This window comes from Geotrypetes seraphini, chromosome 11 (genome assembly GCF_902459505.1).
Source record: "Geotrypetes seraphini chromosome 11, aGeoSer1.1, whole genome shotgun sequence".
NCBI classification, from domain to species: Eukaryota; Metazoa; Chordata; class Amphibia; order Gymnophiona; family Dermophiidae; genus Geotrypetes; species Geotrypetes seraphini.
Genome location: NC_047094.1, coordinates 123,485,256 through 123,500,598, shown reverse-complemented (window position 1 = coordinate 123,500,598; position 15,343 = coordinate 123,485,256).

Below are 15,343 nucleotides of genomic sequence, written 5' to 3'. Positions count from 1 at the left end.
GTCTCTGGGAGAGAAAATGCTTACTATAGCTGACTGCATATGAGAATGGTTGTGAAAAGGTCTTTTAGAATTATTGTGACCTCACTGTTGCATCACAAACTATTGATAAGTTCATGTATTAGATCAGAACATAGACTTGGGCAACCAGCAGCTGACAACAGTAGCATTTTTATTGTTTCCTTGAAAAAGAGGAAGAAAAGCCAGATGCTTCCACTATCAGCCTCGGGGCAATTTTTTGGTTTGATATGGTCTATACACATTGTTCTTTCTTGTGAAGACATTGATAGTATATCATCCTGTGTTGTTAATAAACCTTGTGTAACTGCTCTCGCATCACTCAATTCAATCAGGTTGAAATGCCTTAAAGATCCACAAGGAACCAAGGTTTCCTGGCAGTACCTGGATTTGTCTGAGCCCCATTCCCAGCCAGTAATTTTTATAAGTGACGAAGGACCCATTAGGAACTCTATCTCTGCCAAGGCTTTGGAACTCAGATTGAAGTCTAATCTTGTGGATGGGAACCTGAAGATCAATAATCCAACAGCGGACAACACCGGTATCTATACATGCAAAGCTGAAGGACAGACTTTAGCTTACTATGAAATTGATTTTCAAGATGTGGAGCAAATCCACATTTCATACAGTGACCTGGGAGAGAAAGTTCAAGAGAACGTTTCTGTGCCTCTTAAAGATCAGAACACAGCACAGATGTTTACCTTGTGGAGTGAATGGCAGCCATGCAACCATTGTGGAAGGCAGGGTGAGAGGAAGAGAGTGGGATTCTGCTATGCTGAAGTGACAAAAGGGACCAAAATTGTGGGACACTTGCTCCCCTGTGGCTTGCAGAGGTTCAGGTTTAAGCAAATCCCACTGTCACGTGGACCTGAGCTCAGGATTGAGACTTGTAATATAAACTGTTCTGAACTTGAGCCTTTAAAGGAAAATGCAGATGAGGTTCCTATTTTCGTGCAAGATAGCTATCGTGCATACTACCATGCTAATGTCAAGTTAACCTGCCCAAGATCATCCATCTATAGGTAGGAAAATCTGTGTGTTGCCAAATAAGACTTGATTTGCTGTATGCCTTGCTACTGATATTGTATGTTGACTGTTTGGTTGATTAAGTATGGATATGAATAGACTATTAAATGAGTAATGCAACAGAAAACTCCTGTGCTCTAAGACAGTGAGGCCCTTTGACTCTTTCCCTATGCAATTCTCCCCCTACCTTGTCCCAAGACTTACTGTTGGCATTGCATCCATATCAGTTATTCTGTTTTCTACCTGCACTAGGTAGTTAATTTTAAGTCTGAAACATGCAGTAGAGCTGTAACTGGCCCTGGTTATTGGGCTCTCTTAGTTTATGAGTACACACTGAGGGTACACTTACACTATTATAAAATTTATTTAGACATTATGGTCAAATATTCATGAGTTTTTTGCTCACATGCTTGCCGCATTATAACATTACACACATTGATGACTTGTTTGTGACGACTTTGTTAATTTCGCATACCTGAAAGGTTCAGAGAGATTTTGCTTCCTTGCAAAACTGTCTTACCACTGTTGACATCCCATTGTATGTCTTTGAGTGTGGAGAAAACAGTTGCTTGCTGGATTCATAAATATTTGGGGGTGTTGATAGATGAAAAATTGTACTGGGCATTCCTCCTGCCGTGGGCATTCAGGAGGGGGGGGTGCTTCAGGGGTTCCAGCAGGAAGGACTAGGCATCTTTCCTGCTGGCCAACTTTGCGGCTGGGGGTTTTTGCAGCAGGGAGATTCCCTTGTCATGATCATCTTAGTGGCAACGCAATTCTCTAACCAGCGCTTGTGACATGGACGCCGGTTAGAAAATCAGGGAGGTTAGGTGGGGTTAGGCCGTGATTCTATATAGGACGCCTGTGATTTTATATAGGACACCTGCGTGCGATTCTCAAAAGCTGCTTAGGCGGCTGCTGAGACTGGGTGTCCCTTAGTCCAGTGAATTTTCAGGTTTTTCATCCCGTCAGAAAAATAAGTTTTGTTAGACTCTTTGAAAAATACTCATTGATGACATCCTCAGTCACCAAACATTTTTTTACAACAAGCCACATTTTTATATAGTCGATCAGGATTATTCCTTAGGAATCCCAAGAAAACAGTGGGCATCACCTTCCCAGGTGAAAAAATGTTTTTTGCCTCCTATGATGCAATTTCACGAATTGTTGTCCACTGCTTTGACTCAGGTGTGTAACAGTGGATCCAAGTTTTGTGCACGGTCACGAATCGACACAGAAATTCCTGTGGATTGCAATTAAACATCACTAAACACTGCATTTCTGGTCATCGGTCAACAATCGTGGCACCCATCAGGCATACAGCTTTTTTTGTGTACAATTTTTTGTGAAGGATATTTTACTCTCATTCACTTGAACTGCCTACAGTCTCAGCAATCTTGTGCACTTTCACTTGGCAGTCCTCTATAACGATACAATGGATTTTTAAAATCATATCCTTTGTGGTGACTTCAACTGGGTATCCAGAGTATGCATCATTTTCGGTGCATGTATGGCCATGTTTAAACGTATTCATCCAGAAATAAATAGTCTTCAACGCTGGGTAGGCCCCATGAGCTTCATTCAACTCGGCTTTGATCTTCGTTACTGTCCACTTCTTCAGATAAAAATGTTTTATGACTACACGGAACTCTTTTTTTTTTTTTTTTTCCCCCCATTTTTGTGATAAATGAAAACATGTTCCAATTCAAATTGCTGCAAATGTTAACTATGCATTGCATCTGGTAGAAACATTGTCACAGATAGTTTGAAGACTGAAGCTAGCCAACAGTGATGCCACTTAATGGAGTGTGGCACCACCTCATGGAAATTTACCAAACTTTTCAAACAAAATTTGTAGATTTTAGCAAAGCCTTTGACAGTGTTCCACATAGGAAGTGGTGTAGCAGGTGACAGGTCAATTGCACGCGGACAAAAACGCGAAGACAACTCAGCGCAAAGACAATAGCACGCGAGACAATTGAGCGCAAGGATAACTCAGCGCAAGACAATTGAGCGCAACGATAACTGAGCACGAGACAATTGAGCGCAACGATAACTCAGCCCAATGACAATTCAGCGCGCCCCTTAGATGGCGCCTGGCGAAAGAAGGCCACGCGCACGTTCAGCACATTAACATGTGATCACGTCACCGCGTTTTCAGTATGGTTCCTTTCGCTCTTTGCGTTTTCAATATAAGTCGCGTGAATGCATTTTCATTACTATGGTTACGTGTCCTCATTATATATGTCCTCCGAACAGCCTGCCTTCCTTTCGCTGCCTGACCGTGTCCGTTATAGGTAAAGATCTGGTTTTGCTAGAACTTGATCTATAACGAATATTTGTCTTGTGTGGATTTTTCTCGCCTCTGGTGAGAGCGAACGTACTTCCACATTTCTTCATTTACAGGTATGTTTATATTTTCGGTATGTTTATATTTTCGGTTCACGCGCGCGCGGACTGTATATTTTAATGTCGCTCCATTTGCAAGCTATACAAGATGCCGCTACATAATCGCAAGAAAAGCGAGGGTATAATGATAAAACAGCGCAATTGACCATGAACCATTTATATTTTCGGTATGTTTATATTTTCGGTTTACGCACACGCGGACCGTATATTTTAATGTCGCTCCCTTTGCAAGCTATACAAGATGCGCGCTACACAATCGCAAGAAAAGCGAGGGTATAATAATAAAACTCTAAGTGAACTTGTTCAAATTAAAGTTTTGTTGGCGCGCATGCGCACATCAAAGTTTGGTCATTTTTGCACCCGTCTTGCGCTTAGTTGTCCCGCATAGTAAAAGCGCGAGAAGGCTGATTTATGATATTAAGATGATGTATCATATGATGTCTGACATTAATTGGATGTATAAATGAATGTAGTTATAGAATTGAAAAGTAATAAAGCTGTAAAGAAACATGTTTGCATGAGGTAAAAACTCTTATGCCAGCAAGACTAGGATCTGAATATTTTTAATTTGAGTGTGCCATTATGTTATGATGCAATATTATTTGGTATGTCCATGAGAAAAAAGGGTCAAATATCAGCACATAATACTTAAAGGGTATTAACGTAGAACAAAATCTTTTCCAGAGAAAGGAAAATGGTAAAACCAGAGGACATGATTTGAGGTTGAGGGGTGGTAGATTCAGGGGCAATGTTAGGAAATTCTACTTTACGGAGAGGGTGGTGGATGCCTGGAATGTGCTCCCGAGAGAGGTGGTGGAGAGTAAAACTGTGATTGAGTTCAAAGTAGCGTGGGATGAACACAGAAGATTTAGAATCAGAAAATAATATTAAATATTGAACTAAGGCCAGTTACTGGGCAGACTTGCACGGTCTGTGTCTGTGTATGGCCGTTTGGTGGAGGATGGGCAGGGGAGGACTTCAATGGCTGGGAGGGTGTAGATGGGCTGGAGTAAGTCTTAACAGAGATTTCGGCAGTTGGAACCCAAGCACAATACAGGGTAAAGCTTTGGATTCTTGCCCAGAAATAGCTAAGAAGAAAAAAATTAAAAAATTTAAATTGAATCAGGTTGGGCAGACTGGATGGACCATTCGGGTCTTTATCTGCCGTCATCTATTATAAACCTTTATTGATCATGACTGGAGTCGCCATTCAACATATAACTAATAATTGGAAAGATCATAGTAGACTCAAGTATAGTTTATGGTGGAATTCATTATGTCACATTTATAAACTGGAAAGAACGGTCATGTTTACTTATGTTCAATAATACTTACTTTGCATTTAACTTTGCCCTGGGGGACCTATGTTATCCATTCTATATGTTCACTGTATTATGCTTTCTTCAATAACACAGTTACCCAGAAATAAAAACATTATAATGCAACTACTGAGTCCAGAATTTATTTTATTTTAACCTCACAAACTCCAATGAGATTATGAACTTATAATGACTTATAATGACTGAGGTTGCCATTTAATAAATTGGTTATTATTATCTTTTAACATATTAAGACACTTCATAAAATTAATAACTACCGTATTTTCACGCATATAACGCGCGCGTTATACACAATTTTTATAAACCGTGCATAACCGTGCGTGTTATACGTGTGAGCGCGTTTTACAACTTTTTTGTTTCAATCCAATTCGGCATCCCCCCTGCGAACCGGCATCCTCCCCCCCCCGCTCGCGTCACCCCTCCTCCCCCACGATCCTACATCCTCCCCAGCACCGCAAAACATCTCTTACCCGATTGGGCACCAGCACCAATGCACAGGATGTGCCAGTGCCAGTGCCCGAAGATCCTCCCTCGTTGGGTTGGGCTGGGCTGGGCGGTGCGGTGCGAGAGAGATCCTTCTTCCTGCGCCGGGCTGGACTAAGCTTTGAGCATTTGCGCATGCTCAAAGCCTTCTCGGAGAGAGCGAGACCAGAAGGCTTTGAGCATGCGCAAATGCTCAAAGCCTAGTCCAGCCCGGCGCAGGAAGAAGGAGGATCTCTCTCGCCCAGCCCAGCCCAGCCCAACCCAAAGAGGGAGGATCTTCGGGCACTGGCACATCCTATGCATTGGTGCTGGTGCCGGTGCCCAATCGGGTAAGAGATATTTTGCGGTGCTGGGGGGGATGTAGGATCGCGGGGGAGGGGGGTTGACGCGAGAGGGGGGTGGGAGGATGCCGGTTCGCAGGGGGAATGCCGGATTCAAATGAAAAAAAAAAATGCTCTCTCAGGTAAGCGAGCGGGGGGAGGATGCCATTTCGGAGTAGGCGGGAGGAGGTTTTAGCATGTGCGGTATACGCGTGTGCGCGCTATATTAAAATTTTTTAAATAAATTTGTGTTCCCCGTGCGCTATACCCGTGTGCGCGTTTTACACGGGTGCGCGGTATATGGGTGAAAATACGGTAGAAGGCTGCAAACAAATTGTGGACAGTTTTGTTTGGTTTTTATTCGGGGAGGGGTTCAGTGAAGCTTGTCTTTAATCTTTGGAATCTGTTGGGCCTGAAGACAACTGAGCGTGAAGACAACAGAGCGTGAAGACACTTATTGTAAGTTTGAAAATGAATAATGATTTAAAGAAAAAGAGATAATGACCTTCATAAACACTTAAAACATATATTCTGTCATGTAAAGATCATTAAGTGAATTAAGCTTTAGAAAATGTTGAGAATTCATACAACAAACATATCATGCAAGACAAACACAAATAAATGATTACTTAGAAATAATGAAACTTAGAATAATGAAAATAACATAACTTACTGAATGTTACACACCTCTAGTTTTACATTTGCCTGGTTACCTTAGCATTTGACAGATGGATCAGATGAATAGACAATGCAGGCATCAGACTATGGGCATTTTATTATGGCCCCATTGCAAACTCCCACTATGCCCATTTACCTTCCACTATAACAGGTCTCACAGTCCCCAATGAATATGTCTGGTAATGGGACAAAAACACCTGGGTCAAAAATTGAGAACTATCCCAAAATCTCCAGCCTGGAACTGGGTAACCTGGCTACCCTGTTACTTTGATTTATTAAACTCTTTTTCCAAATAGAGAATGACACAGGGACACAGGAACTAAATTTCCCCATCCTGTACCTGCGAGTTATGTCGCTGTCCTTGTTCCTGTCCCATTCCTATCAGCTCTGCTTTAACTACACAAGCCTCAAACACGTATGACTTTAAAGTGTTTGAGGCTTGTGCAGATGAGGAGCTTAGGCATTGGTGGAATGAGGAACTATGACATCTGGTTCTGGTAACCGGTCTCACAGTCCCCCCAAACCCCCCGTAAAGTGTGTGGGGGGGTTGTGCTCAGTTGTCTCAGCGCACGCTTTGACTATGAACCAGTTGTCTTGCGCTCATACAGAATACTTCAATTTTCTTGCGCTCACGTGCCGGCGCTCAATTGTCTTGTGCTCACCTGCCGGCGCTCAGTTGTCTTGCGCTCAGTTGTCTTGCACTCAGTTGTCTTGCGCTCAATTGTCCCGCTCGTGCACAGTACAGAAAATAATTTGCGCTCAATTGTCATGCACTAGGTTGTCTTCGCGCTCAGTTGTCTTCGTGCTCAATTGACTAGCGCTCACTTGTCTTGCGCTCAGTTGTACGCGCCTCTTCGTCCGATCGCCATTGTCTTGCGTATAATTGTCTATGAACCGGTGTAGCAAGGGTAGGGGCATCCAGGCCAGTGGCACCTCCACGCCCTCTTCTCCGCCCCCTGCTCCTTCCCTACCTCCATGCCACAGTCATGCCCTCTCTTCCCCATACATCTTTAAATCTTCGCCAGCGTGAGCAGCTTCTCCAACCTGCTACTCATGCGATGTTGGGTTTCCCTCTGACATCACTTCCTAGCCCTGCGACCAGGAAGTAATTTCAGAGGGGAACCAGGCTGGTGTGAGCACAGGCCGGACAATTTGCTTACACTGGCAATGATTTAAAGAGGTACAGGGAGAGAAGGGAAGGCACGAGCATGGCATGGGGGCAGGAGGTGCTGGTGCCTCCACCAAGACAGTGCCCGGGGCAGTCTGCCCCCCTTACTACGCCACTGTACATAGGCATCTAATAAATAAACTGAGTGCCCTCGTTATGGGCCCCAAAGAGACTGATTGGGTCAGGAACTGGTTGAGTGGAAGGCACCAGAGGGCAGTGGTCAATGGAGATCGCTCTGAGGAAAGGGATTTTATCTAGGGATACCATTTGTCTGGGCTTCCCCAGACATGTTCTCTTTTTAGATGACTGTCTGGGAGTCTGGATGATTTTTTTAAAAATTAGGGAAATTTGTGTTTGTTTATCTGGGTTTTTAAAAATCGAACCTCTCACAAGCCCATTCAGCATATTAATGCAACCTAGCTCCCTTCTGATGTTTGGATGTCTTCCTCTCCTCCAGGCACTTTCTTTCTAGCCTCTCTCTCCTGCTGCTGGGCTGGCTCCTGAAATCTTCTCTCTACAGCATCTTCCTATGGTGCAACTTCCTATTTCTGCCCAGGCGAGACACGTCGGAGAGGAGAGTTCAGGATCTGGCCGGCAGCGGGTGTCTCAATCAATGACTCTGACTGCAACATGTCCAAGGAGTGGAAGACTGTGGTGGTGGTTGGGGGGGGGAGTAGAGAGATACTCCAGACCACATGACAGGGAAAGAAAATGCTGCTCAGAGGTGGGGGGAGAGGAAGGAAACAGAGAGTTGGCATGGAGATCGGAGAAGAAGAGAGGGGAGGGGGCAGGAGAGACAGAGGCATGAGAGAGAGATCCTGGGCAGGGGGTCAACAGAGAGAGATGCTGTCTCTAGTGTAGATGAGAGTGATGCCGAGAGAAGGAATAGCAGCACACTAGGATGATGGGGACAGAATGCAGATGTTGAGCATGGGGGAGGGACAGGGACACAGAGGGAATGATTGGGGGGGAAGGAAGAAGGGAGGGATAGATGAAAGAGAAGGAGACAGAGATGCCAGACCATGGGATGGGATAGGATGGTATGGAAAAGAAAAGGAGCGGAGAGACATACCAGAACATAGGAGGAGGAGGGAGACAGAGAAAGGAGAACGAAAAATGAAGAGATGAGAAAGGAAAACAAAAAATGAAGAGATGGGTAAGGGTATGGTGGGCCAGGAAGCAGGGTCGTGTGTCCTTTTTTCTTGTCTTCACAAATATGGTAACCCTAATTTTATCAGTGGTGTACCTCAAGGTTTGGTTCTTGGGCCTGTTCTTTTAAACATTTTTCTATGCGATATTGCTAAAGGGCTGACTGGCAAGATTTGCCTCTTTGTGGATGATACCAAAATCTGCAATGGAGCAGACACCCCTGAAGGTGTGGAAAACATGAGGAAGGACCTAGTGAAGCTTGAGGATTGGTCTGAAATTTGGCAGCTAAGATTTAATGCTAAGAAATACAAGGTCATGCATTTACCGTATATACTCAAATATAAACCGAGGTAAACCTTTACCCCAAAAAAGGAGAAAAAAAGGTTGACTTGAATATAAACCAAGGTTAGAAATTGGGTATGTGAGTGTCATCTGTCATCCCACCAGAACTCATGGCCTCAGTCACACATGCAGAAAACAGAAAAAAAAAAAAACCTTTTCAAATACAACCACAAACTTAAAGTACTATTGTACACAAACAAAACCCTAATATGCCAGACCACACACAGTACACCACAAGAGAAATAGAAAAAAATGCATTTCTTCCTGAACAGTCCAAAATATAAAAACAACAGATGTAAATTTTCAAAAGTTAGCATATTTCAATCACTAAATTGTAAATAAAAACCATTTTCCTACCTTTTGTTATCTGGCGATTTTTTTTTATTTTTTTGGTCATCTTGTTCCATCTGTGCTCTTAACTCTGTTTCCAAAGCCTCCTTATACGTTCTTGCCTCTCCCACTTTATGCACTACATCCTTCTTTAGCACTGATTTTCATATTTAGTTTTCTTGCATGTTTCTGCCTCCATCTCAAATCTTTCTTTCCAACTCTTCCCCTTCCCTCCGTCTATGTGCCCCATCTCTTCCCCCCTTCTCCCCTCCATCCATGTGCCCCATCTCTTCTCCTTCCCTCCAACCATGTGCTCAATCTCTTCCCCTTTCCGCCATCCATGTGCTGCCATCTCCTTCTTCTTGCTGCCCGCGGCCTCCCCTGCACCATTCCTTTGCTGCAGTCCACCTAAGCGGAATCAGGAAGTTGCTTCAGAGGGAGGTGGACCACGACAAAAGAAAAGTACAGAGGAGACCACCATTTTAGGTACTCCTATCCACCACTGCCCGCTCCTCCCTGCCCGAGATCGACATCGCATATACAGTCCCGATGCTCCGGAAGCCAATGCTAAAGCTCTGTGCCAGGCTGAAGGGCCTTGAGCATTTGCACACACTCAAGGCTTGCTGGACTTCCTTCGAGAATCCTGGAGAGGGCAGCAGCCAGCAGGCTTTGAGCATGTGCAGACGCTCAAGGCCCTTCACCCCATCACAGAGCGTCTACTTCTGCTTCCGGAGCATTGGGGCTGTAAGTTCGATGTCAGTCTGGGGCGGGGGGAGTGGATAGTGGAAGATGGCAGTGCTGGTCAACGAGATGGGGTAGAGATAGGAGTGCTGTCATCGGGGGGGGGGGGGCATAGGAATACCATCATTAGGGGTGGGAGGAAGAGATATCAATGGTCATCAGTGGGGATAGCAGTGCTGGTCATCAGGAGGGTGGGAGAGAGATAGCCGTGTGCAGGTCATCTGAAGGGGTGGAAAATAGCTTTGTTGGTCATTGGGTGGGGAGGGGAGGAAAGAAAGCACCATCATTCAAAGGAGGCTTGAAGATACAAGAACCCAATTTTTGGACCATTTTTTGGCCCAAAAATCTCAGTTTATATTCAAGTATATATGGTAGTCACAAAAACCCAATAGAATGGTAAAAGGATTTAAGGGGTTAAGAACTTTTGCACACAAAAAGAGAAGCGGGACTTAGGTTTTTAGTATGTGATGATCTTAAGGTGGCCTTACAGATTGGAAAGGCAATGGTGAAAGCTAGAAGGATACTTAGGTGCTTAGGGAGAGGAATGGTCAGTAGGAAAAAGGAGGTATTGATGCCACTGTATAAGATTCTAATGAGACCTCATTTAGAATATTGTGCACAATTCTGGAGATTGCACTTTCAAAAAGATATAAACAGGATGAAGTTTGTCCAAAGGAAGGTAACTAAAATGGTTGGTGGTCTACTTCATAAAGCGTACAGGGACAGACTTAAAGATCTCGATATATATACTTTGGAGGAAAGGCAGGAGAGGGGAGATATGATAGAGACGTTTAAATACCTAGCTGGCATAAATATGCATGAGGCAAGTCTCTTTCAGTTGTAAAGGAGAATCCAAAATGAGAGGGCATAAAATGAGGTTAACATAGTAACATAGTAGATGACGGCAGATAAAGACCCGAATGGTCCATCCAGTCTGCCCAACCTGTTTCAATTTAAATTTTTTTAATTTTTTCTTCTTAGCTATTTCTGAGCAAAATCTACTCCAGCCCATCCACACCCTCCCAGCCATTGAAGCCCATCCACACCCTCCCCAGTCCATCCTCCACCAAATGGCCATATACAGACACAGACCATGCAAGTCTGCCCAGTACTGGCCTTAGTTCAATTTTTAATATTATTTTCTGATTCTAGATCCTTTGTGTTCATCCCATGCTTCTTTGAACTCAGTCACAGTTTTACTCTCCATCACCTCTCTCGGGAGCGCATTCCAGGCATCCACCAACCTCTCCGTAAAGTAGAACATTGCCTTTGAATCTACCACCCCTCAACCTCAAATTATGTCCTCTGGTTTTACCATTTTCCTTTCTCTGGAAAAGATTATGTTCTATGTTAATACCCTTCAAGTATTTGAACGTCTGAATCATATCTCCCTTGTCTCTCCTTTCCTCTATGGTATACATATTCAGGTCTTCCAGTCTCTCCTCATATGTCTTCTGGCGCAAGCCTCCTATCATTTTCGTCGCCCTCCTCTGGACCGCTTCAAGTCTTCTTACAGTCCTTCGCCAGATACGGTCTCCAAAACTGAACACAATACTCCAAGTGGGGCCTTACCAATGACCTGTACAGAGGCATCAACACCTTCTTCCTTCTACTGGCTACGCCTCTCTATATACAGCCCAGCATCCTTCTGGCAGCAGCCACTGCCTTGTCACAGTTTTTTCGCCTTTAGATCTTCGGACACCATCACCCCAAGGTCCCTCTCCCCATCCGTGCATATCAGCTTCTCTCCTCCCAGCATATACGGTTCTTTCCGATTATTAATCCCCAAATGCATTACTCTGCATTTGTTTGCATTGAATTTTAGTTGCCAGGCATTAGACCATTCCTCTAACTTTTGCAGATCCTTTTTCATATTTTCCACTCCCTCTTTGGTGTCTACTCTGTTACAAATCTTGGTATCATCTGCAAAGGATAATAGGCTCAGGAATAATCTAAGGAAATACGTTTTTACAGAAAGGATGGTAGATGTGTGGAATAGTCTCCCAGTAGAGGTGGTGGAGACACCTCTTGTCTGAATTCAAGAAAGTGTGAGACAGGCACGTGGGATCTCTTAGGGAGAGGAGATGGTGGATGCTGCAGATGGGCAGACTGGATGGGGCCATTTGGTCTTTATCTGCTGTCGTGTTTCTCTGTATTCTGTGGGTGTTTTTGCCTGCACTATTAACATTTTATCCTTGGTCTCAAGGTGAGGAGTGTGCTAGTGGTAGAGCTGCTGTCTCATCACCCTGAGGTTGTGAGATCAAATCCTAGTGCTGCTGTTTGTGATCCTGGGCAAGTAACTTTAATCCTCCGTTGCCCCCAGGTACAAAATACTGTAAGTACCTGTATACTTGTAAATGTAAACCGTTTTGAATGTTATAACAACAAAAAAGCGGTATACAAGTCCCATTCCCTTCCCTCTCCTGATCTGTCCTGGACTTGTTCTTGGGGGGAGGGAGGATTTTCCAGTGGTTCAGAAATTATTTCCACTTGTGATGGACAACACAGCTCTGATGAGATAATGATACTCTATAATTATCAGCTACATACAGTAGTAGCAAGAGAAATGCAAAACCTTCTTGCTCTTTTCAGCCTATTTTCAACCGTGCTAGAACATAAGAATGGCCATCCTGGGACAGACCGAAGGTCCATCAAGCCCAGTATCCTGTTTCCAACAGTGGCCAACCCCGGTACCAAGTACCTAGCTAGATCCCAAGTAGTAAAACAGATTTTATGCTGTTTATCCTAGGACTAAGCAGTGGCTTTCCCCAAGCCATCTCAATAATGATCTATGGACTTTTCTTTTAGGATTGGTGAAGAAGCTCTGTGGATTTTTACCAATGCTGTTCTTTTAGTGGTAGGCATTTTTTCAAAATTAATTCTGCCTTTGTTTTTAGGGGGGTTCCAGACTCTTTTATTAGTGATCGTGTCAAGTGGCTTCAGGTTTATATGAAGGATGTACATCAGATTATGGTGCATCACTCTGTTCTAGCTCTCAAAACTTGAAAAGAGAGAGAGGGGAGCATGGGAAGGGCAAAGTTGCAATTTTTCCTATAAAAAATTCACTGTGACTGGAACCAATTTTAGAACATAATATTGCTCTTTTAATATATGGCCACTTATATTCTTTTGGTCACTTTGAATTTTTTTCCTTGTCTTCTCTGTTGCTTTGCAGTATTCTGACTGTGCCACATATGGATAATTTCAGATTCCAGTGCACTTTCAGATCCAGAGTTCTTAGTGGATTCTCTCTGTGGATTATGCACTTGAAATTTACTGTTGATCATGGCATTTATCCCGATGATGGTTCTTGCTAGAATAACTATCTATCTAAAAGAGGAAAAATGTAAACAAAATCTATAGTATCCATATTTTGAATCTACTGAGGTGGTTCTGCTTTTTTTCACTAGTCCTCAGAGTTAGCGATTAGGATAGAAGCACAGGGAGATAAAGACTTGCTGAAGATTACATACACAGTGGTAGAACCAGGAAAATAATTGAACTGTCCTCAGCTCACGGCCTTGCATTTTAAAGATAAGGTGACTATTGATCTCATTTAGATGTTTAATGTTTAATATTTAATATTTTTATAATCATGATTTGAATGGTAAATACCAGATGTAAGCAGTGGTGTACAGAGGCACATAATGGACAGTCCCTGCCCCTGGGAACTTACTACCTAGCAAGATGGTTGATTTAATAGTAGAAAACAAATTAAAGTCTTCTGAGCAAAAACAACAAGGCCATGATGGTTACTTTTTGCTCCTTGCAGGCCGATCTACTGGAAAGAAGGAACCGAGCCTCTCACTCGCTTGGAATTGCGGAAGAGGAATGGCAGCCATGTCCTGGACACCATCACTGGGGGTGGGACACTCTTCATCTCGTATGTGGGGTTCTCAGACATTGGTATTTACAAATGTTATGTGAACAACAAGCTTGTGGGTATGTTCCGATTGGGCCTTTTCTCCACCGCTCAACACCAGGGCCAAGATGAAGCATATGGCTTCATCGAATCGGTAGTCATAGCGAGTGGCTTGTTCCTGCTTTTACTCACGCTACTGAGTATTCTACAGGCCTGCCACAGGATAAGAAGGTAATCTGTAAGAAGGCACACTGCCTCTGGCTCATCAGAGGAGAAACCATGAAATCGGGTGCCATTTTCAATCCTGAATTTGTGTTATGGTTGTACGAATGAAAGAAAGTTAAATAAAATATACTTAAAAAGGAATGAAGGTGCTTATGGGTCTTGAAACAAGATAGACATCTGAGCCTACGTCTCCTATAATTGTTTTCCTTGCATACACAGGTTTTTGTTGTTTAAAAATTCTTCATTTACACCAAAGTAGTCCCTTTATTGGCCTTGCTATCCACCCCTGCTCTGGAAGATCTGACAAACTAACATATATTTCAGTGACTCAGATAGTACTGCTTTCGATCTGAGCAAATGTAGCCCATATCGCCTATCTGTAGCTTTGGAGCCCAAAAAATGTCAGTGTAGAAATGACCACTTCATGTAGCTATCAAACAAGGTGCACAATCCCAAAGAGAAAGTTGAGGATTCAACTCAGCATCACTGCTACTCTACTCACAAGTAGAGAATGACACGGGGACAAATTTGTCCCCATAGGAACTCAATTTCCTCATCCTGTCCCTGTGAGTTTTGTCGCTGTCCCTGTCTGTGCCCCATTCCTGTAAGCTCTGATTTTAAAATGTTTGAGGCTTGTTAAGATGAAGATGGAGCTTGCAGGAATGGGACGGGAACGGGAAAATGAGTTCCCATGGGGATGGGGGAAAATTTGTCCTCGTGTCATTCTCTACTCACAAGCATAAAATCCAGTTACTAGGTGTTTCCCCAAGAGCTGAAGGTTAAGATTTGACTCCAAGTGTAATACAGTCTGGTAAATCCAAAACAGAGACCATCAGCCCAAACAAATCATAAAGTACAATACCGTATTTCCCTGCATAAAGGCCGCCCCTTGTATAGGCCACAGAAAAGGGCAGCCTATGTTTAAAAACGGAAGATAAGCCACCCCATGGTATTAGCCACGGCTTCTTTCGGTACCTCCCTGTATCTTTGTCGGAGCTCCCTCGCTGGACGGTGCGTGGCTCAGGTGTCCAGCAGTGCAGGGCAGGCAGCCCACGATCACTTCAGCATTTGGCCTGCCCTCCCTACCGCTTGCTGAATGGCCGACTCAGCTCTCGCAAGACTCGTGAGAACTGACGTCAGCCACTCAGCAAGCGGTGCGGGTGCAGGCCGGATGTCAAAGAGATCGCGGCTGCCTGCTCTGCATTGCTGGAGATTCAAATTGTGCGCCATCTGCTGTCCAGTGAGGGGGCTCTGAAAA